The sequence below is a fragment of the Mytilus californianus genome, unplaced genomic scaffold (genome assembly GCF_021869535.1).
Source record: "Mytilus californianus isolate M0D057914Y unplaced genomic scaffold, xbMytCali1.0.p SCAF_6, whole genome shotgun sequence".
Classification (NCBI taxonomy): Eukaryota; Metazoa; Mollusca; class Bivalvia; order Mytilida; family Mytilidae; genus Mytilus; species Mytilus californianus.
The window spans coordinates 17,758,633-17,783,419 of NW_026262712.1; the positions used below are offsets into that span (position 1 = coordinate 17,758,633).

The following is a 24,787-nucleotide window of genomic DNA, read 5'->3' on the forward strand; positions in this document are numbered from 1 at the left end:
GAAATTACAAGAAAAGACAATTACATTATGTTATCATAGTGAGAAAAAAAAGCCTAAAATCTTTGGATGACAAAAAGGTGCTTATACGAAAAATGCAAGTACTATATTATTGATGTTCGGTTAAAAGATTATTTCAAAGGTGTAATAAATAACTAAAATTCAACAACAAGTACCTTACACCTGATAACAGTTTTCTACTTCAAATAGCAGTTTTATAGTGACAATAATCTCAACATCATAAATAGAGTTATATTTAAGCACTCCCCTAACGTTAATGTCTAGCACATTGGTTTGGCAAATATAGAGTTTTGTAATAAATGACGCATCAATAAATGAATTTTGACAAGTTTATATTTGGATTTGTGAATGCTGCCATTCTGTTCTAATGAAAATACAAAACATTGACGTATAAAGGACTCTAGTCTCGCAGGAGATTTTAGAATAATCCTTTGTCTGACAAATGACGGTCTATAGTACATGGTAAAATCAAAGTACTGACTTACTAAGAAATCGGATGATCCTTAGAGATGATGACTGACGAAACAAAGTTAAAATGTTTGCTGAACGTATTGCATGCATAGTCAGGACGAAAGAAAAATAAACATAAGTCAATTAGTAGGGATGAAGGGTGGTGAATATAGACTGCTACTGGAAAAGAGGGTACATTAGATAAGGGCTGAAATGTTGCATTCAGCCACTAAATATATACAGATAAATACATGGCCTTTTCATTATCGACCCGGGTATCACTCCGAGACCCCATATCAGTCCAAGACGTTGGTCTTTTTATCATATAGTGATATACTACCGATGAACGACAGCACCTATCCTGATAACCCCATATGAGCCCGACCACGTGACGCCACATAGGGCTGATATTGGTTATCAGTCTGGGTGTGAATTTATGGCTAGTTTACTTCCGTTCGTGACACATATGCAAAAAATATCATATTGATGCTAATTATTTGATAAAAATTATTAAAAGATAAACTGTTAATGATTCTAGAACTAATTCGATCTATACTAAGAAACTTTTCATACTTTACGTAACGGTCTGTCATTGCAATATTTCAATCTGGGCCATGACATAGAAACTTTTTTCTTATTACGTGGGTTCACGTTAGTATATTAGGTGCTCTTGTAGTCTTTCGGAATAATGGAAATCTCTACTATCTTTTCGAAATACATCTGTTGTTTTCTATGGCCACCTGGGACGTCACTGAGCGTTCACCTACGTAATAGGTAATTAATTGCTGTAACAAGTTGCGTTCTTTAAAAAAAGAAATGCAATCGTGAACCTAAATGCCTGTTAGATATGAAAGATCAGATAATTGTTATTTTAAGATTCATGGGTTGTCTCATTTTATTAAATGAGACGTAGAAAAATTGGCATGCACTCGTATTGTAACTGCTGTTCAATGTTGGGCATAATATTCTTGTCAACGAAATCATTTATATCTCTCCCCCTCCCTCTCTCTTTCGAAAGATAACATTATAACATGCTAAATAGGAGGCAACCACTGGATGTTCTATCCTGAGGTGTTGTTATGGAAATTAGAGGTAGCTCTCTGGCTAAAGTAGAAATGAAAATGTGAAATCAGTTTTTGTTTTAAAGAAGTTTAATGAAATGAATCGTGATTATTTGATTTATAGCCAGTTTTAAAATAGTTTAAAACCCTAGGATGTATCCTTATTTGTTAATACCGAACTAAAACCGTTTTGAAAAATTGCAAGCACTGGTTTATATGGTTTTATCATTGGCTATCGCATTTAATATATGTTTGGTCTTAATGTATTGATACCACAGACAACAGACTCCAATCAGACTTAAAAGATGATAAAATTAATTCAGTAAGCCGAACAATGATGGCACCAGGAAAGGTCTGAGTTGTACATCCATCTATTCCACTAACACATTTAGGTATAGACGCCGAAACAATGGTAGTCCTTTTTTCTAAGAAATCCCTATAATAACTATATATAACAAAACATCAGAAATATGTGCCGTCATCTTTTTAGCTACTGAAATCTTATCGTCTAATGCAAATTTTAACAGAGTACCCCCTCGCCTTAAACTGTGTGAAGACTGCGAAGATTCTAAACCAATCTCGGTATTAACTGATTCAATAGAATCTGAAATTTTCTATAAGTAACAGGAACACATAATTTATTCTTGAAAAATAATAAGCTGGGGCCATGTCAATGAAAGTATCCTAGGATACGTCCTAAGATATGTCTAAAGACATTATTTGGGATGGTCCTAGAACGTGTCCGAGACATGTCTTATGATGTAAAACAAAGCTATCTTAAGACATTCCTAACTAAAATTGTCATAGGACCATCCTAACTATTATTCAATTAATAAAAATATGTAGAGAATTAATTGACATATATTATAATGTATTTCAGTATATATGTAAAGGGCGGGAGGTTGCATCTTTAAGAGAATTTTTTTAACGCAAAATAAAGTTTTAACGTAATACTAATAGATACATTATTATATACTATAAAAAATGATAAATAGATTTCATACAACAACAAAACTAAATGGTCACAAAACTTTGTTGAAGGCGATATTCGTGCTGCAATTTTACTCGGCTATATAAACTAGTTTTGTCATTAGGTCCACTCCATTTCATTACATGTATTGAATAAACCTTTGTAAGAAAAGAAGTCTTTCTGAAACCGAAATTCAAATGTTTTCCACATTTCAATTATTATTGTACCATTTGGTTAGGTGCAAAAAATGTTGCTAATGATGATTGAATTTTTAAGCTTCACAAAATGGCAGCACGAATTATTTTACATGAGCGCAATACTATTGTCACAGTGTAATTTTGCTTAAAAATTCTTATTTGAATTTTTATTAAGAAAAGCCTTATTTTAATATTTGAATTTTTATATTGCAATAATTTTACTTTTAATGAAAAACATTTTGAAGTTTTGTTAAAAATGGACACTTTATTTATTCTTTGTTATATTTAGAATTCTTAACTTTATTTATTCTTTGTCACATTTAGAAATTCTTAAGGACATAAGAAACAGGTGTTCAATTAAGTATTAACTTTTCTCTTTGTCAAAACTTAAGGTGACAGATTTTATTACATAAGATCCTCTTACACTCTTTTGTTCAAAAAGATGTAAATTCTTTGTTAATCAGAATGTCTACATTAGTTTCAATTAAGCTCTTACGTAAAGCTTCTCCGAGCGATATAGGGGATAATCCTAACACGTGGTAACTTTAAATTTTGTGTTACCATGGATTAATAAGTAGAAACGAATTCTGATTGGTTAAACCTGAAAAATTGTCCAAATCTGTGAATTGTCTTTATTCACTAAATAGCGTCACTTTTCAAATTGAACGCAGTGAATAAAGACTATTCTCAGAAATCAGATTTGACTATTTTCAGGTAAGTGAAAACTAAGTTTTATTTTTATTTTAAAAATCTATTTCTTTATAGATTCAAAGTATTTATTTCATTTTTACAATGTATATTTAAAAGTTCTAAAAGCTCATGTTAATGCATATGAGTTAAGCCAAGTTATCATTTTATAGAGAAATTATCATTTTCAATAGTTAGAGAAAGACGCCAAACCAGTTGGTAAATTTTAAATATGTATATATCTTTTTCAAGTTAATATTTTGAAAGTTTTTATCTATTTCAAACATATTAAGTATTTTTGTAAATGAACACTAGTTGCCAAAACTAGACTAAAATGAACACGCTTCATCAGAAGTAATTTTTATATGGGAGACAACTCCAGTTTTTACCGCGACAATTCATGAGCAAGTAATATGTATCAATTTACAGTTTACCCATTATTTGTGAACAATGGTAGGTGTAAGAACATTATTATTCAAAGCTTTTTGCATTAGTTCTCATGGTCGTTAGGTAACAGAAAGCTCATAGAAGCTAGTAAACTGAGGTTCTCTATTTATCCCATAGCAAAGCCCAGTGTTTCTTGTTTTCTTATTTCATAAGATTCCCAGTGTGTTTATATAGTTTTCTTGTTCAAAGTAAATGCGTTTATTGAACTTCATTTATTGTGTTATATGCTAGATGTATAAAGTCCCCCATGTTCTTATTTTTTAGTATGTGAGCTAGTCCCAGTCCCAAGATTTAACTTTCACAGTTATCTCCCCCTTTATATGCAAATTTGTTTACAACTGTTTGCTTTTCTGTAAATAATAGCCTACAGCTATGTTACACCGTAAATACATGTTTTTAATAGTAAAAGTTTCTGAGAATAAGTTGAAATTATTATTAGAGAGATATTTGGTCGCTAAAATACTTTAAATGAGTAGTTTATAAGTTGTTTAAGTGTTTACTGCAAATCCCATGCATGTCAGGCTGCACAATTCAGAAACCAGTCAAACCCTTTAGTATTCACACCGTTCATGGTGTAATAGCGAGAACCTTCACAGTTCTTATCTATAGTATTAATAATCCATGATTATTATTGTATCTGTTTTATTGACTGCATTGTTATGATTTATACTTTATTATGTAATACTGTTATTAAGTGACTTTTCAAATTGAACGCAGTGAATAAAGACTATTCTCAGAAATCAGATTTGACTATTTTCAGGCCTGTCAGAAGACTCACGTCAACAAGATTATTATCTTGTCGCAGCACTGAAAATCATACAGTCAATACCACCCTGCATCTGCCTGTCACACTTGCTTCAAAAGCTCTACCACAAATCAAGAACAAACACACACAAAACTCAGATTGACAATTGGCGGCGGACCCAAAGTTCCCAGCAAGAGACAGCAGACCGCAACTTCATAATCAACTAGAAATTCATGAGCTACTGGTTAAGGTCAGCAGACATGCAGCCCCTGAATGCAGTAATCATGGACCAACCCATAGTGGAAGAAATACATGTTCAGCCAGAGAATCAACCACCTCCACCAGCACCTGTTCAGAACCAACCACCACCACCTCCACCTGTTGAGAATCAGCCACCAGTTTTGCAGAACCAACCACCAGTTCCAGTGCAACAACCACCAGTTCAGGCTGCAGCTACAGGGCAGGGTAACAATAGACCCGCGCCCCCAGGTTTTACTAATTCTAAAATAATGGTAAACTTAAAACATTACAATGGCGACACTGATGCCGTTCAATGGTGGGCAAGTTTTCTTGCCTACATTACCCTTCAGAGAATGGCAGAATGGGAGGCAATTCTTGTCCTACCTTTTTACTTGTGTGGCATTGCCGAACAATGGTTTGAAATGATCGATTCAACTACAAAAGCCTCTTTGGCAAACATCAAACTATCATTTCTTAATCGCTTTAAACAGCACAAGCAAGAAGACATTGGTCTTACTTATCTTAGACAACAAGAAAATGAACCTGTCGATCAGTATCTACACCGAGCCTTGAATTATAATAAAACAAACAGTGTGTCAGAACAATTTTTATTAAAACTTGCATACAGAGGTTTAAAACCACAAATTCAGCAGATAGTTGTACCCCAAAATCCGGTGTCAATGTCTGATTTACTCAGCAAGTCGATTACAGCCGAAATGACCGTTAACATGGTACAACCCCAACATTCAAACGTCGAAAACTCAATTATCAAAGCTGTTTCTTCCATTGAAGACAAAATAATGGACAAAATTTCTCAAAGATTAGACTCTATAGCAGCATTAAGTTCCAACAAACAACAGTCTGATTATGTGCCCTATAATCCAAGAAATAATCATGCTAATAACTATCAACATTTACAATCTTTTCAGGTGCCTACTTACAATGACCGCCAGCCAATGATGCCAGTTCAAAGACAAAGACCAGTAATGAATAACGGTCCACCTGGATCCTGTATTGGCTGTGGTAAGTCATGTAAATCAAGGTCAATCTGCCCCGCTTACAAAAAGTCATGTCATAAGTGTGGTAAACAAGGTCATTTCAGCTATGTTTGTTTAAGTAAGGGAAATCAAAATGTGTCACAAGGAAATAGGGCATAGGGATTCGAGCCTTCCTTTAGGCAGCAGTCTAGGGGTAGGCACAAGGATTATACAAATCAATTTCATGTAAATGACAAAATTAGTACAAACAATCAGGTTTGCACAATTATTTCTTTGGACTCAGACAAATGCACAACTTACGTCACCATAGGTACAACCAGAACCAAAGCTTTGATAGATACAGGTGCAAATATTTCTGTTATAAATAGAAATCTCTTACATAAGACCTCTTATGCTAAAGTTCCATTGCAACCTGGTGCAATGAAACAAGTTATTGCAGCCAATGGCAATCATGTACAAGTTCTAGGCAAGATATCAATTACCCTTCATGTAGGCAATAAGCAGTTTACTCAAACTGTTTATGTTCTTGACCAACTTCACCATTCCCTCATTCTTGGTGTTGATTTCATGAAGAAAAATGGAGCTTTCATCAATTTTCAAGATTGTACTTTAGAGTTGAAAGACAACCCAAATATTGTTCTTAGTTCTATTACTTTAAAGTCAGGCTTAGTTCGGACTAAAAAGGTGGTTACTCTTCCTAAACATTCTGAAACCTTGATCCAGGTATCTGTCTCAAAGCAAGACGAAGATAGCACAGTGCTTTTAGAGCCTTTAGATGCTCCTCCTCAATTTCTTCAGAATGTTGTTGTGGCAAAATGTCTAGTCAAAATTCATAATGGCAAAGCTCATTTAAGACTTTTAAATCCCACGGCTACAGACATTAAGCTAAGACCACACAAAGTGATTGCCAAGGTTTCACATGTCAACACTGAAGAAATTCACTCTATAGATGATAAGCAATCAGCTGATACTCCTTCTTTTTCTCCTCCTACTAAATCAAAGTCTGACGACATGACTTTTGATCTTACTAGTGCTTGTTTGACTTCAAGTGAAAAACAAAAGCTTCTAGCTTTCCTACAGAAAAACAGGTCCATCTTTGCAAATTCTCTTAAAGAGCTAGGATGCACCCATTTATACAACCACCACATAGAGACAGTTCCTGGTGCAAAACCTTTCAGATCACCTCCATATAGGCAAACTCCAAAAGTTCGAGCAGAACAAGATAGGCAGGTCAAAGAACTTCTTGACAATGACATTATTGAACCCTCATGTTCAAATTGGGCTTCACCCGTTGTCATGTGCTTCAAGAAATCAGGCGAGATGAGGATGGCGATTGATTATAGAAAGGTCAATGCTCTTAGTATTCCTCAGACATTCCCGTTACCCCATATGGAGAGTGTATTTGATGCAATTGGAGAGGTTAAGGCTCAGTATTTCTCATGTGTCGATTTAAAGTCTGGTTTTCATCAGGTCCCCCTCACGGAAGAGAGCAAACATAAAAGTGCTTTTATCACACAGACAGGAATCTATCAGTTTAAGAGGATGCCATTTGGTTTAATGAACAGTCCTATCACCTTTCAGGCTATGATGTCTCATGTTCTTAGGGGCCTCAACTGGAAATTTGTATTGGTATATGTCGATGACATTCTCATTTTCTCTCAAACTTTTGAAGACCACTTAAACCATCTATCCCAAGTCTTTGATCGGTTGAGGCATGCCAATTTGAAACTTCACCCTAGTAAGTGCCATTTCGCAGTAAAGGAAATAATGTTTTTGGGCCATATCATTTCTAGAGAAGGCGTCAAAGTAGATCCAGCTAAAACTAGTGCTGTCAGCAAGTTTCCAACCCCACAAACACAAAAACAGTTACGAAGCTTTCTAGGCATGGCAAACTACTATCGTCGTTTCATTAAGGACCATTCTAAGATTGTCTTTCCTTTAAACACTTTACTTCACAAAGACCAACCTGTAAAACTGAAGTGGACTCCAAAATGTCAAACAGCCTTTGACACTATCAAGCATGCCCTTGTCAATGCTCCAGTTCTTAGTTATCCAGATCTAGACAAACCTTTTATTCTTACATGTGATGCATCTGATACGGCTATTGCTTTTGTACTAGGACAACTGAACTCTGACAACAAAGAATATGCTATTGCCTATGGTAATAAATCTTTAACAAAAGAGGAGCGCAATTATACCACATCAGAAAAAGAGTGCTTAGCTATTCTCAAAGGTGTTGAAACCTTTCGTCCTTATCTGGCCAACAGTGCTTTCACAGTCATTACTGATCATAATGCTCTAGTTTGGTTAAAGTCAGCTAAGCACACAGGTAGACTTTCTAGATGGGCTCTTAAACTTCAGGATCTTAATTTTGACATTATTCATCGTCCAGGGAAAAGTAATGTTGTAGCTGATTGTCTCAGTCGTGTACCCAATCCTTTTCGGGCCACACAAATTGAAACTCTTTCTATACCAACTCAAGAGCAGGTTATATCTTCTTTCGACTCTATTGATTCCTATGTTTCTTCAGAAAACCTGAGTTCTGATTCTGACGATGAAGTACAGTTTGGAGCTGAAGTGCATTTCTATTATGCTTCTGAACATGCAACAGATTGTCAAGAATGTCCTATTATATCTGCAGTGGATACTGAAAACATTCAAAACATAGTTGAGGATAAACCTGCACTCTCTGAACTACAAAAACAATGTCCTGAATTCTCAGCCATCTACACTTATCTTGAATCTGGTGACCTTCCTGAAGAATCAAAGCACAGAGATAAAGTTGTTTCAGAGAGCAAATATTTTTCTTTGTCAGATAGTGTTCTTTTTCATTGGTATCAGAAACGTTGCAGAGGCATGGACCCTGAGTTTAGAAGAATCAAGCAAATAGCCCTCCCCAAAACTCTTCGACTTGAAGCGCTCCAATCATATCATGATTCATTGGCAACAGGAGGACATTTTGGTATTGACAAAGTCAACAATTCCCTTATACAAAAATATTGGTGGAAAAGTATGCATCAAGATATCACAGACTATGTTAAATCCTGTGATAGGTGTCAGAGAGCCAAGCAAAACTGCAACCCAAACAGACCCCCTCTTACCAAGATGCCCCAGGTTGGTCGTTTCGATAGATGGCATATAGATGTTCTTGGCCCCCTTACTAAAAACTCACAAGGTTATGAGTACATCTTATTGGTCATTGATGCTTTCACTAGATGGTGTGAAGCATTTCCCATGAAAACCCAGACTGCAAAGGAGATAGCGGATAATCTATACACAGGAGTTGTATCTAGATTTGGTTGCCCAAGAGTTTTGCTAAGTGACAGAGGTCAGCCCTTCATGTCAAAGATTGTCAAAGCCATGTGTGAAATCCTTCAAGTTACTCAGCATCATACCACATCTTACCACCCTAACACAAATGGCACTGTCGAGAGACAAAATCACACACTTGCTCAGTCACTTCGAACTTACTGTAATGATACCCATGACAAGTGGCCTTCTCTCATACCAGGTATTATGATGGCCTTTCGAAGATCGGTTTGTGCAACCACAGGTTTTTCTCCATTTTACATGTTGTTTGGCCAAGAGATGAAAATCCCATTTGATATTGCCTTAGAGCCAAAAGACTCCTTGCCACAGGACACACGAGTGTACATTGACCAGTTTCTGTCGAACATTAAGATGTCACACAAGATTGCACTTCAGAATGAGGCAGCTCAAAAAGAAAAAGACAAAGTGAGGCATGATCAAACAGCTAGAGTACGCACATTTGCTATAGGAGATCTTGTTTTACTAAAGGTACACCAATTTCCAAAAGGTCAGTCACGAAAGCTTTGTGACAAAGCTACTGGTCCATATAGAATAGAAGAAATTGGCCCAAATTACACATATGGAATTAGGAGAATCTCAGACCATAAAAAGCAAGCTTCATTAGTCAATGCTACCAATCTGCAGCCATATATACGACCTGATCCTACTCGGCAGAGACTCTCTCAAGAAGATCAAAATATTCCCCCAGATCCAGACTCAGACTCTGACTCAGACCCAGAAGTTAACCAAGATGATGAAGCAACCCCAAATGTAGATGTTGAAGTAACCCAACAACCCACCCCAACCCCTCAGCAAACTCCAGACCCTGCTACAAGGTACCAAATTCAAAAAGTTTTACGAGGTCGACGAAAACATGGACGCAGAGAGATGTATATTAAATGGCTTGATGGTTCATGCACTTGGGAACCTGATACATGCTTCGACCAAGAGATGTCAGATTTCATTAATAGTAGATGGACAAAACAAGGAAAACGCAGGAAATCCTACTTTAATTGATACTGGTTTACCTGTTTTCTACCTAATTGTTCTTTTGTTTTCACTCTGATTTTATTTCTCATTCTGGTTATGTTTCAAGTCATTGTTTTTCTACATTTCATGCAAAGAAGTCTCTACTTGAATTCAGTATTCAAACGTGACCACGACCATACCAGGACCAAGAAAATACACGTGAAGAAAGATACCTCAGTATCACCACCTTGTTCATAGATAGATACATCAGTATCACCACCTTGTTCATAGAAAGATACCTCAGTATCACCACCTTGTTCATAGATAGATACATCAGTATCACCACCTTGTTCATAGATAGATACATCAGTATCACCACCTTGTTCATAGAAAGATACCTCAGTATCACCACCTTGTTCATAGATAGATACATCAGTATCACCACCTTGTTCATAGAAGGATACATCAGTATCACCCCCTTGTTTGTTATAGGATACTTCAGTATCACCCCACCCCTTTTGAAAGTGTATGAAAAAAGGTTTTTACCTTAGTTTTATAAGTATATTATTTTATGTCTTTATGAGGTTCACCAATTACTACTTTTGACTCATATACCTTTTGGTAATAATAGGTTGAAGAAATGCTAGCTTGAGATTATTGTTCTAAATATATATGTCTTAGTTTATTATCTATTCTGATAAGTGGCTTTACTTGTACTCAGATCTCGAAATTTGGATTTGCTTTTGATGTTATTTTACAGTTATTTCTGTAGTCCTTAGTGCTAGATTGTATGTTGAGACGTCAACTTTCAGTCACCTTAAAAAATTGGCATATCTAACTTTCTGCATTTGATATCATTGTAGGCCACTCTTTGACTATTTGGAACAGTCTCCTTCTCACCTATATAGTCCTTTTAAGTATGTTTTCTGTTGGTGCCACAACCTCATCTCCCCAAGACGTCATCCAAAGACTCAACTATGGAGTAGTGTTTCGCCCAGATTCAAAGATGTACTTAGCCAAGGAAGCATGGCTACACACATTCCAAATAGATATACCAAGACCCAGAGAAATTCACATTTCTAAATTGCCAATTTGTTCATACAAGAACTTCTCCAGTATATGTTCATCAATGAACAGTATGAGACATTTTATCCAGCATTTACACGACTCAATGGAACATGACTTGAAAGAAACAATACAAGCGATTAGGATATTAGTTCCTCAGACTAAATTATTTGAGTCAAATAGAAATGGTCGTGCCATTCTCCCTTTTATTGGCTCAATGGCCAAAGGTTTATTTGGATTGGCAACAATGAGTGATGTTCAGTTGTTGGCCAATCACATAAATGCTTTAAACGCAAAATCTAGAAGTATCACTCAAGCTCTCCAGCAACATAGTGATCACCTTTCATCTTTTGTGAAAGTGATCGATAAAAGAACATCTAATTTAATGCAGGGTATTAAAGACAATTCATTAGAAATTCAGACAATTGCCCATTCATTTCAACTAGCAATAGTTTCGTCGGAACAATCCATGGTGAATATTTCACAGATTCTTATCACCCTAACCAACAATTTTAATGTCTTGAAATCTAACTTACTTCAGTTACAGAATGCTTTTCAATCCTTGGTAGAAGGTCGAATTTCACCTTTCCTCATTCCAAAGCATGATTTTTCTCGCACACTTCACCAAATTCAGAGCACATTAAACAAGAAGTACCCTGGTTTCTATTTAACACATTCTCATCCTTCATACTATTACACTACATCCAACTTTATATTTACCCGTAATTTCTCATCTCTTTTCATCACGGTGCAATTTCCAGTATCCTCGCATGCACAACCTCTTCAACTCTATAAAATCATATCTTTACCTGTACCAACCCCTACTAATAAGACTACTAAGCATGCTACTAAATTGTTAGATTTACCACAATACCTTGCACTAACCTATCAGCATGATTATTACCTCCCCTTATCTACTGATGACCTAACAAATTGTGTGCATGGACCTATGGTTTTCTGTACTTTTAATAAGGCACTCATTCCTATAACTGTTCCTGATTGTTCCCTTGCATTGTTCCAAAATAATGTCAAACAGGTATCAAGACTTTGCAATTTTAGGTTTCTAGAAAATCACCTTTCTCATGATATTATTGAGTTAACACCAACTTCGGTGCTTGTCTACGACAGTGAAGAATTGGACTTGATTTGTCCTCAAAGCCAAAGAAAGATACCTGGGTGCACATTCTGTGTTATCAACATACCCTGCAAATGTTCATTGTCAACTAGGAAACTATATTTTTCTCCTAGATTAGTTGATTGTTATGAGTCAAGTTCAAATTTTTCTATTTTACATCCAGTTAATTTAGCTCTTGTACAGGAATTTTTCGATGAAAAGCGATTTACCTCACTTTTAGCAGATTCCCTTTTTACTACTCCTGTACAATTAGCAATCCCAGATTTTTCTTTTTATAACCATAGTATGTCAAAGATTTTAGCAGCAGACACAAAGACCCATTTAAGTTTAAAGAAAATAGCTGTTGCTGCTAAAAAGGATAAAATGATTTTTAAAACTTTAACTGAACCCCTGTTGTCTGGAGATATAAGCTTGCAGTCTTCTTGGCTGGATACAAATACTATTGTTAGTTTTTGTTCACTTGGTATTGCTATTCTTTCACTTTTCGCTTTTGCATTTTTATTTTGTAAAACAAGAAAGATAGCAATGACCATGACAATTATGCAACAGATGTCGCACACCAAGTCTCAGAGTGTACCTTCTTTTATTTATGTTAAACCCACTCAGCTTCCTGAAATGGAGCAAGATGATATTATGGATAGAGTTAAGTCATTTTTCTCATCAGAATTTTCATGGGTACACGCTTCTGTTATTTTGAGTATTTTAGTTTTAATCTTTTTGTTATTTGTAATATGTTATTTGTACAAATCAAAGCACAATCGGTGTACCTCATTAGTTTTGGAAGTAACCTGTGGTGGCGACTGTGTTGTCATCCCAATATTAGATTTATCCTTGTGCCCATCTTACTACGGATTTTCAAGACCATCGGTCTTAGATTTGACTGTTGCCTCATTCCCCTCATGTAAAATGTTCGCAGTGTGGTCATCATTTGAAGTTACAAACAAGCTAACTCAAAAGTTTGTCAAGATTCCGACCACACTTACCCTTAGTTTTCTTCAGTCTTATAGAATTAGGAAAGTTTTGGCACAGCCATTTAATGCCTATATTTATGTGACACATCAAGGTTTCGCTACTATGTTGAGTCAGCCAGCAAATGTTTCTAAGCAAACAGTTCAAGCATTAGCAGCAGATTCAGATTCACTATACCCTAGTCTTTTAGCATGAATTTTCAATTCATTTTCTAAGTTAGTGAACAACTAATTTTCAAAAAGGTTTATTATTGTACCTTGTTTGTCACAACTCAATGATTCTTAATGTGTATATATATATATATGTAAATATGACCCTTGATTTTTGGTTATTAGACATGACTTTATCTAAACTCCCCCTTTTATGGCAGATATTATGACCTTGATAAGCATGACTTGCATTCAAATTTTGTTTTAATATATTACTGGTATTATATTTTTTTTGTTTATATATATGTATATAGAACTATTGGCATCATTGGCAACAGCAACCTGAAAAGTAGGCACCATCAACAAATACTGTTGTGAATAAAAGCATTATTCTTGGATACATATCAGTACACATGGACACTCCGTATCAACCGTTGGATAGGACCTATTCAAACTACACATGGATACTCCGTATCAACTGTTGGATTGGACATATTCAAACTACACATGGACACTCCGTATCAACCGTTGGATTGGACCTATTCCCGAACTACACATGAACATTCATAAAATGGAATTCATATCATTACCACACTTTATGTTTCTACAAACCGAACCGTTGGACATCCGAAAAATAACCATGGACATGATGACCGTCAATCCTTGTTCCAGCAGATGTGTGTTTCTCAAATGAACAATCATAGACTTTATTTTTTTCTATTGATGACATTTAATAAAAAAAAAAAACTGTTTAATTATATAACATTTTGAAGCTTTGGGGTCCAAAGCAGTTGGACCAGGGAGGAGTTGTCACAGTGTAATTTTGCTTAAAAATTCTTATTTGAATTTTTATTAAGAAAAGCCTTATTTTGATATTTGAATTTTTATATTGCAATAATTTTACTTTTAATGAAAAACATTTTGAAGTTTTGTTAAAAATGGACACTTTATTTATTCTTTGTTATATTTAGAATTCTTAACTTTATTTATTCTTTGTCACATTTAGAAATTCTTAAGGACATAAGAAACAGGTGTTCAATTAAGTATTAAATTTTCTCTTTGTCAAAACTTAAGGTGACAGATTTTATTACATAAGATCCTCTTACACTCTTTTGTTCAAAAAGATGTAAATTCTTTGTTAATCAGAATGTCTACATTAGTTTCAATTAAGCTCTTACGTAAAGCTTCTCCGAGCGATATAGGGGATAATCCTAACACGTGGTAACTTTAAATTTTGTGTTACCATGGATTAATAAGTAGAAACAAATTCTGATTGGTTAAACCTGAAAAAATTGTCCAAATCTGTGAATTGTCTTTATTCACTAAATAGCGTCACTTTTCAAATTGAACGCAGTGAATAAAGACTATTCTCAGAAATCAGATTTGACTATTTTCAGGTAAGTGAAAACTAAGTTTTATTTTTATTTTAAAAATCTATTTCTTTATAGATTCAAAGTATTTATTTCATTTTTACAATGTATATTTAAAAGTTCTAAAAGCTCATGTTAATGCATATGAGTTAAGCCAAGTTATCATTTTATAGAGAAATTATCATTTTCAATAGTTAGAGAAAGACGCCAAACCAGTTGGTAAATTTTAAATATGTATATATCTTTTTCAAGTTAATATTTTGAAAGTTTTTATCTATTTCAAACATATTAAGTATTTTTGTAAATGAACACTAGTTGCCAAAACTAGACTAAAATGAACACGCTTCATCAGAAGTAATTTTTATATGGGAGACAACTCCAGTTTTTACCGCGACAATTCATGAGCAAGTAATATGTATCAATTTACAGTCTACCCATTATTTGTGAACAATGGTAGGTGTAAGAACATTATTATTCAAAGCTTTTTGCATTAGTTCTCATGGTCGTTAGGTAACAGAAAGCTCATAGAAGCTAGTAAACTGAGGTTCTCTATTTATCCCATAGCAAAGCCCAGTGTTTCTTGTTTTCTTATTTCATAAGATTCCCAGTGTGTTTATATAGTTTTCTTGTTCAAAGTAAATGCGTTTATTGAACTTCATTTATTGTGTTATATGCTAGATGTATAAAGTCCCCCATGTTCTTATTTTTTAGTATGTGAGCTAGTCCCAGTCCCAAGATTTAACTTTCACAGTTATCTCCCCCTTTATATGCAAATTTGTTTACAACTGTTTGCTTTTCTGTAAATAATAGCCTACAGCTATGTTACACCGTAAATACATGTTTTTAATAGTAAAAGTTTCTGAGAATAAGTTGAAATTATTATTAGAGAGATATTTGGTCGCTAAAATACTTTAAATGAGTAGTTTATAAGTTGTTTAAGTGTTTACTGCAAATCCCATGCATGTCAGGCTGCACAATTCAGAAACCAGTCAAACCCTTTAGTATTCACACCGTTCATGGTGTAATAGCGAGAACCTTCACAGTTCTTATCTATAGTATTAATAATCCATGATTATTATTGTATCTGTTTTATTGACTGCATTGTTATGATTTATACTTTATTATGTAATACTGTTATTAAGTGACTTTTCAAATTGAACGCAGTGAATAAAGACTATTCTCAGAAATCAGATTTGACTATTTTCAGGCCTGTCAGAAGACTCACGTCAACAAGATTATTATCTTGTCGCAGCACTGAAAATCATACAGTCGATACCACCCTGCATCTGCCTGTCACACTTGCTTCAAAAGCTCTACCACAAATCAAGAACAAACACACACAAAACTCAGATTGACACTATGACATCGTCAATATAAAAATAAGCAGATGTGGTATGATTGCCAATGAGACAACTATCCACCAAAGTTCAAATGAAGTGATTGTAATCAATTATAGGCAACCGTACGGACTTCAACAATGAGAAAAACCCATACGGTATAGTCGGCTATAAAAGGCCCCGACATGAAAAATATGAAACAATTCAGTTTAGAAAACTAACGGCCTAATTTATAACAAAACAATTTACGAAAAACAAATATGACATACATGAACCAACGATTACCGTTGAAATACAGGATCCTGACTTGGGGCAGGCACATAAAGAATATGGCGGGGGTAAACAGGTTTGTGGGCGTTCAACCTTCCCCCTAACCAGGGACAGTACTTTTTGAAGAGCTACAATGAATGCCCATTTCATAGGATTTTGTATATAGAAAAGCAATTTTAGTTCTTAAAGTACTTCACCAAATGACTCCGGAATATCTCAATGTATTTAGATATGTGCATCAGGTTAGTTCTAGAACATGTGCTTATTATTCCAAAAACTCAAAGTGAATACTATAATCTTCTATGTTGATTTATGGATCAAGTTTGTCTACAAATCTTTAATAATGTAACACAACTGAATCTTTAAAAAACATATATTGAAAAATATTTTGTTAAATAAGTTTAATTCTAATAACAGTAAAATAGTTTAATATTGTACTAGTATTATGTTTATGCCATATTTGTTGTTTTTATTTCGACTTCGGATATCGTAACTTTTAGGATAATCCTTAGACCATCCTAAGACACCTATGTATATATCCTAATTTTAGGACCAAATTTAGGGCATATCTTATTTAAGGAAACCTTCGCTAATCTAAATTAGGACTATGACGTGTCCTAAGACCATCTTAAGACACGTCCTAGTCCTGGGACAGCTTCGTTGACACGGCCCCTGGACTTTTATCAGAAGTATCAACTAATGATTTCATATTCAAAAATTCTTGAACGGGACATAATGGAGAATCTGGTATAGAGACTAGAGGTATCAATAATTCTCTCTCCCAAAACTGAATGGTTTTCGAACCACATGATACTAATTAATAACAGCTTAAGCTCAAAATCGAATAGGATATTATTTCTGCAAAGTTGCTTATTATGATCAAAAGGAGAAACAGAATCTGGAACCAGATTAGATTTTTTTGATTTAACAAAAAAGGCATGTTTAAATAAACACCATATAGTAGCATCATGCGAACTACATGTATTCATATCCAGCTTATTGTTAATTTCAAGCAAAATCTGAGGAGTAATCGACAGGGCTTGTTTTAGACAATGTGCCTTAATTCTACGTAAACCTCTTAATACTAATCTCAAATGAAAAGCTTCAATTTGTGGATATTCTAAATCTAACAGTAAATGCGAAATTTTGACTGAACTTACATAATTCTCGATAGATTCAACAGATTTAAAACTTCTTCTAATAAACTATGCATATGCTGTCAAAACATGAACTGTAGCAGAAGCAGGATTAAATTCAAAATATATACAAAACATAAAATATTTTTATTTTTATGAGTACTCTCCGCAAAACCATGTTTAACAGAATCTTTACATTGAAACCGCAGAGAACTTTTAACTCTTACAAAAATTTACAAATTATTTAAAAATGAAAAAATTACTCGAGAACTGGTACCACTTCATATCTATCTACTTCAATGGATGATTCAAATAAATCTCTGTATTTATGATTAAACCGTCATCGAGACAAATAGTCAGCAAGTCGACTTATCACCGGGTTTGTACTAACATGAGCAACACGACGGGTGCCACATATGGAGCAGGACCTGCTTACACTCAGTTTTTGGTGTGGTACGTGTTGCTCAGTCTTTGGTTTTCTATGTTGTGTTTTGTGTACTGTTGTTTGTTTGGTTTTTTTTATTCTTTTAAGCCATGGCGTTGTCAGTTTGTTTTCGACTTATGAGTTTGAATGTCCCTTTGGTATCCTTCGCCCCTCTTTTTCGTCACCTATAAATGTGTCTGGTTCGAATTTCAAACTGAAAACTTGCTTGTACAAAACAAAGCACTCTCAAACAAGTTTGCATAAAGGTATCATTAGATGAACCTGAATTAATAACACCTGAGCAGATGCCTCATTATCACAAAAGATCAGTTTTTGTTTTTCCCGTATTTTTTTTTACTCCAAATTTTAACTGCAACTACAGTAGCAAATAATTCCAAACAATTAATGCGCAATTGATCTTTTGTGATATCAGGAAGAAATACTGCATGAAAATACTGATTGGAATAAATATCTCCAAATCCTTTTAAACAAGCATCGCTTGAAAAAATCTCTTCTGGAGAAAACCAATCTTCAAGACACATCATGGAAATACCATTATAACTCGACAGAAACCTTTACGACCAAAGTAAGTCCTTCTGTACCTCTACTTGAATCCTTCTTAATATCTTGTGTCCCCTGCCTACGACATTTGAAGGGAATATAAAAATAAGGAGCTGAGGTATGATTGCCAATGAGAAAACTATCCACCAAAGTTCAAATAAAGTGGATGTAAGTAACTATAGGCAACCGTACGACCTTCAACAATGAGAAAAACTCATACCGTATAGTCGGCTATAAAAAGCCCCAACATGAAAAATATGAAACAGTTCACTACGAAGCCAGTCTAACAAACGACTAACAAATATTCTACCGGGTCGTACACAGGTGTACACAAAATGAAGTTTACCAAGTAATGACTGTAACTCTCTTAAACTTAAAAAAGAAGCCTTTTTCTTAATTAACCAAGCCTGTATTAATAAAGAAATCTCTTGAACACGATCTGAAGTTACTTCCAAAGTCAACTTCAATGTATCAACTGTGATAACTTAAAATTCCATCTAAGTAGTAGGCGCTACTCCGTTTTGCATGGACTTCGTAGTTTGTGGGTAATATTGAAACAAAAGATCTTCACAATATGTGCTGGTGAGATCAAAAGGAATAGAAAGACAGTGTGCCATTGAATATGTAATGGGATAGAAAGTGAGGTGATTCAAACATATTTAGTTACTCGCAGTATTCGAAACGATGATTAAAACTATTTTATTTCTATCCATCAGAAATGTTAGAATTTAGCACTTTCTTCAAAAGACTCAGTCGCCGTAACTACGTCACAGTAAACAAACATTTTGTTTTATTCATGTTGATGAACATGTTATTCATTTTGCACCACTCTTCAACTCTGTATAAATCTTCTTGAACTCATGTAAATTTTCAATGTTTTCCCTGATTTATGAAGAGTGGTGTCATCAGTATACAGGTCTGTTTCACAATTTTCATTGAATAAGGGAATGTCGTTTATAAATAACACAACTAATAGAGTAGTCCGAGATTACTCTGACGTCCAACGGCTGTTTTGCCAGACAAGCTGGGGCCGTGGGACGTCAGAGCTCGTCCCATATCAAAAAGTGGATATTTGCCCGTCCAAAATAGATGCGCTGCTTCGTCGCTTCTGGTGCCAACGGACGGCCTTGGAATTATATAAATCGGGTATCAATTTGTTCATTTTTCATTTATCTCTTCATTTATGTAAGTTTCACCTACCTGCCACCCTTTATTTTCTCATATTTAGACAGTTTTCACAGTGACCCATCGATTCAGACATTTTTACTTTTATTTTCAAATGGACGTCAAGTTACGAGAGATTTTGCGACCTCGAGACTCAAATATGCAAATATTTATACTTTTTTCACCTCCTTTATAGGAAATCGATATCTAACATTTAGTAGCCAACCACGATTTTTCACCTCCTTTACAGGAGATCGGTATTAAGCATTTAGTGCCAACCACGATAACATTCGGAAGCTCTCGGATATTTACATTGCTTGCATCGTAAATGAGCGAGGTGTTAGATTATATATTCATATTGACCTAGGGTCATATGCATATACCATTTCCCATAGTCCATTGTGCCTTACTTTTTTCTCGTGATCACATGACAATCTTTCAAAATGAAAGTCAAAATGCCAGAATCGGTGGGTCACTGTGAAAACTGTCTAAATATGAGAAAATAAAGGGTGGCAGGTAGGTGAAACTTACATAAATGAAGAGATAAATGAAAAATGAACAAATTGATACCCGATTTATATAATTCCAAGGCCGTCCGTTGGCACCAGAAGCGACGAAGCGGCGCATCTATTTTGGACGGGCAAATATCCACTTTTTGATATGGGACGAGCTCTGACGTCCCACGGCCCCAGCTTGTCTGGCAAAACAGCCGTTGGACGTCAGAATAATCTCGGACTACTAATAGAGGACCAAGTATAGAACCTTGGGTGACACCAAATTTTACATTTTGTTGTTCCGAATAAACATTACAAATGTTTACCTGCTGTCTTCTGTTATTCAGGTATGACTTGAAAAAACTAACAGTAGCATCACTAAATCCATAAATTTCAAGCTTTAAACAAAGGATGTCATGATTTACCAGATCAAAAGCTTTTTTAAAGTCTATTAAAATTGCTAGGTTTAAATTACCATCATCCATTTCTTGTAACCATTTGTCGATGATGTCAATAAGTGCAGTTTGACAAGAATGTTGTGGCCTGAAACCAGATTATGTAGGATGTAAAAGTTTAAGTTTGAATACGTTGAAGTATTTGTACATGTTATTAGAAACATGCCTTTCTATTAATTTTGATAAAGTTGGAAGAACAGATATAGGTCTGTAATTAGTTGCTAAAAGCATGTCACCATCCTTGTAGACTAGTGTCACCTTAACATTCTTCAGTAAAGAAGGATATATATACCAGTATCTATCATTCTGTTAAATATATATGTGAGAGGTGATGCAATAAAATGGGCACTTAATCTTAGAATTTTTGGTCCAATGTTATCCATACCAGATGATTTGTTTATATCAAGTTTTGTTAACTCATCTAAAAATAGCTTATTCATGATCACTGGTTGTTAGAAATGTAATTTATTTTTAACAGATTTACAAAGATTACTGAAATCTGTCTTGTCTACAGGTGTGCAACTTCCTTGCTCTCTTAGATTTTCAGCACATTAAGTGAAAAAGTTATTAAAAGTATCTGCTATTGATTTTTTACTTTTAGTTGAATTGTTATCTTCTGTGGCTAACTCATGTGGTGTATTTTTAACATTTGGGTTCAGACTGTGAAGACATTTCCATAAAGTTTTAGGGTCATTGGAGTTCTTTAAATATTTTTGTAATAATTCTTTTTTGAGTTATCTATGATTTGTTTAGTTTAATTTCTCCAAAATCTATACTCACTCCATAAACCAAGTGCATTATACCTATCTCTCATATTCCTAGTGTAAATGATTTCACTGTTATACCATCGAAGTTGGTATTTATATATTCCTAAGTACATGGTAAAACCCATAGTAATACATCCGCTAGAACAAATGTAGGACTTTTCATAATCCAAATTTACTTTGAATCACTATCTGAAGCAAGTTTACATACTTCTAAAGTTACCAGAATTGCATACATACTTTGTATCGATCTGATGAGTTAAGCCTTTTACAACTGATTTTTATAGTTTGTTCTTATGTTGTGTTGTAACACCACTGTCCCAGGTTAGGGGAGGGTTGAGCGCTCACGCACATGTTTAAGAGCGCCACATTCTTTATGTGCCTGTCCCAAGTCAGGAGCCTATAGTTCAGTAGTTATCGTTGGTTCATGTCTGTCATATTTGTTTTTCGTAAATTGTTTTGTTATAGATTAGGCCGTTAGTTTTCTCAATTGAATTGTTTCCCATTTCTCATGTCGGGGCCTTTTATAGCCGACTATACGGTATTGGTTTTTCTCATTGTTGATTGCAGGAAGGTTACCTTTAATTGCTTACATCCATTTTATTTGAACTTTGGTGGATAGTTGTCTCATTGGCAATCATACCACATCTCCTTATTTTTATATGTAACAAAAATATGGTAGTTCCAGGCCTTCTCAGAGTTGGACGTAGACAATCACAAAAAATAAGTGGTGACCTGGCATGGTCATTTCTTGGAGTCATACTTGTAGTTATTTACTTTTTTGCTCGGGGTTATTTTTTGAAGGATGACGATTTTCTGGGAAAGAGTGGACAGTTGGAGATGCATCATATAAACTCAATGTTTTAAGATGAATTTACACCAAGCCATCATGATGAATGGGAATGGATTTTTTTCGAAATGTGAATAACCACAAATGGTGAAAATCAAAATGGATCCTAAATATTCAATTGCACTTTGTTGAGTATAAAAACAAAAAATCAATTTGTTTGTAGAAAAAGTCAATCCTAAGTTGCTCAGTAGACGGTAAAATTTTAAATCAAAAGGTATTTGTGTATTAATCAAGGATTCGTATAGTGAGAATAGTATAGTCTCGCTATACAAATCCTTGGTATTAATATACTCATACATTGATATGTTCTTTGGAAATGCAATGTAGCATTATCATTTCCATGCCATAATAATTGAAATATGTCTAAATATCTGATGTTGTTAGCCTTTCCTGAAAAGTAATATGTTTATAATCAATCCGGGCTATAGAATCATAAATCCTGTAGGTTACTGCCTTTTCAGCGCATTCGCACTTTGATTTTAATTATTTTAAAGTGCCAATCTGCCTAAGAATCAGGATGTGATGAAAACATGACAAACAAAACCCCGCTCAGCTTTACATTAATTCAAGTTCAGAATGTATAATGGTGTATGAATATAACATTCCTTTCCTTTCCCTGTTCTGGTAATTCAAGATATAATTTGGTTGAAATGCACTAGAAATTAACAATTAAGGGGAGATAACTCCGTAATTTGCTATCATTCTAACCAAAATTTATCTAGATATTTCTCGAATTACCAACACGCAGAAACGAAAGGCCTACCATTTCTAACTCAGAATGAGGGTACCTTCAAAATAGGGTGGTTAGGTCGGTGGGTTTTTTCTGGCCCTTAACAATCAGTATATATGTTAGATTGCATGCGTTGTTTTTGTGGATATTGTATAATCTTTGTGATTTGTATTGATTTGTATGCTCTATAATATGGCCCTTTAATTAGGAATAAAGACATTTGATTTGATTTGATATACCCCCTAGACGAAATCGACTAACCTGCACTTTCAATGCTAAGTAAGAAAAAGGGCAAAAAAAAATGCACGAAGGTGACAGATATATGTAGTCAAAATAATTTAGCATGTTTAAGAAAGGTGAGCAATGGAAGTTATTAATATTGAACTATCACTAAAACCAGAAGTCCCGACTTCTGCTATATCTTATTACGATTACAATCAATAGTTTTTAATTTTTGCTGCGGATGACCTACTTGTAATTTCAGGTTTATCTTGGACAGTGTACTATTTAATTTCTGGGGTTTATTAAACAAACACGTAGGCTACGTCATTAAATGTGACTCAGTTGGTATTGTATATGGTGCAACATTTAAATTCCAGTTCGAAGATTTCGAAGGGACCCGGGCCTCCGGTCACATTCAGGAACAGGGCACCTGCCCTCCTTATGGTTCAACAATAAGTGTTTTCCCATGAAGAGATTTTGATCACCAATAAAAATATACCTGAATGCACTCTGAAATATTCACTTTTTATTATACGATGCTATCACATTTTGAAAAAAACAGGTGTGGGTCCAGGATTTATTTTAAAGTAGGGGGCTGGCACACCACCGTTAACAGTGGGACTTAAAAATAGTAGCTCGATAAAGGAGGGGGCAATACCTGCTGCCCCTCTGAAATCCTCCTCTGGAAACGGAAGGCATTAAAAATCTTATGCTTGCTTTATTTATGAAAATATAAGATTGTTAAAGGCTAATTTTAATATTATTTGTGTATTAGACATTACAAGAACTTAGACCGTGACACCTGTTAACCGTTAAATAGTTATATTTTCTTAGCATCTGAATGAACTCTATAGAACTGTCGCAATTAATTAGTGCTATTTATCTATGGCCATAAAGTCGCCACTGAAGAACACTAAAAAGTTTCTGGTTATTTTAATATGTTTAACATTCAAAGATAAAGACAGATTTAATGTATATTATGGTCAGTTTTAAGGTTGTTGCTCGATGTGAAAAGTTGGTTACATGTTTGCAATATATAAATATATATGAACTCGATGTTGTCGTTTTAATTAATATTGAGGTGTAACACCTCATCTGGAAACGGAAGGCATTTATGCTCGCTTTATATATTTATGAATATATAAGATATATACATAAATATTGATTTGAAAGATGTTGAATTCTGTGATTAGACTAAATTATTAAAAAATCTATAAACTTTACTTTATTAATTTATAAAAGCAGTTCAATCTGAAGTTGAATATTATCTTAATTATAAAAATTTTGAAGGCCATATATAGATAAGGGTGCATCATTTACATCCAAGCTGAAGATTTCAAGGGGGCCCTGGCCTGTATATGTTACAGTAAATTTGTATAATCAGGGATTATGTAGAATCCCTAAAATTTCAGAGATTATGGAGAATCACTGGTTAGTTTAGGATTTATATATAATCACTAAAATTTTCCGGAATTATGTATAATCACTAGAAAAAACGTCAGGGAATGTACATAATAACTGAAATGAAGAAACAGTTTTGCTTATAAAGAAAATGAATGAAAGTTAAATAATTAATCTATAAAATCATATTAAAACATAAT

General features: G+C 34.4%; 1 long non-coding RNA gene across 1 annotated transcript; it reads left to right on the forward strand.

Moving 5' to 3' along the window:
* Nucleotides 1-3,835: 3,835 nt before the first annotated feature.
* LOC127705767 (uncharacterized) lies at nt 3,836-15,969 on the forward strand. The gene is made up of 2 exons (XR_007983981.1): nt 3,836-4,093; nt 15,491-15,969. It is a non-coding gene; the product is annotated as an uncharacterized LOC127705767 (long non-coding RNA).
* Nucleotides 15,970-24,787: the final 8,818 nt, after the last annotated feature.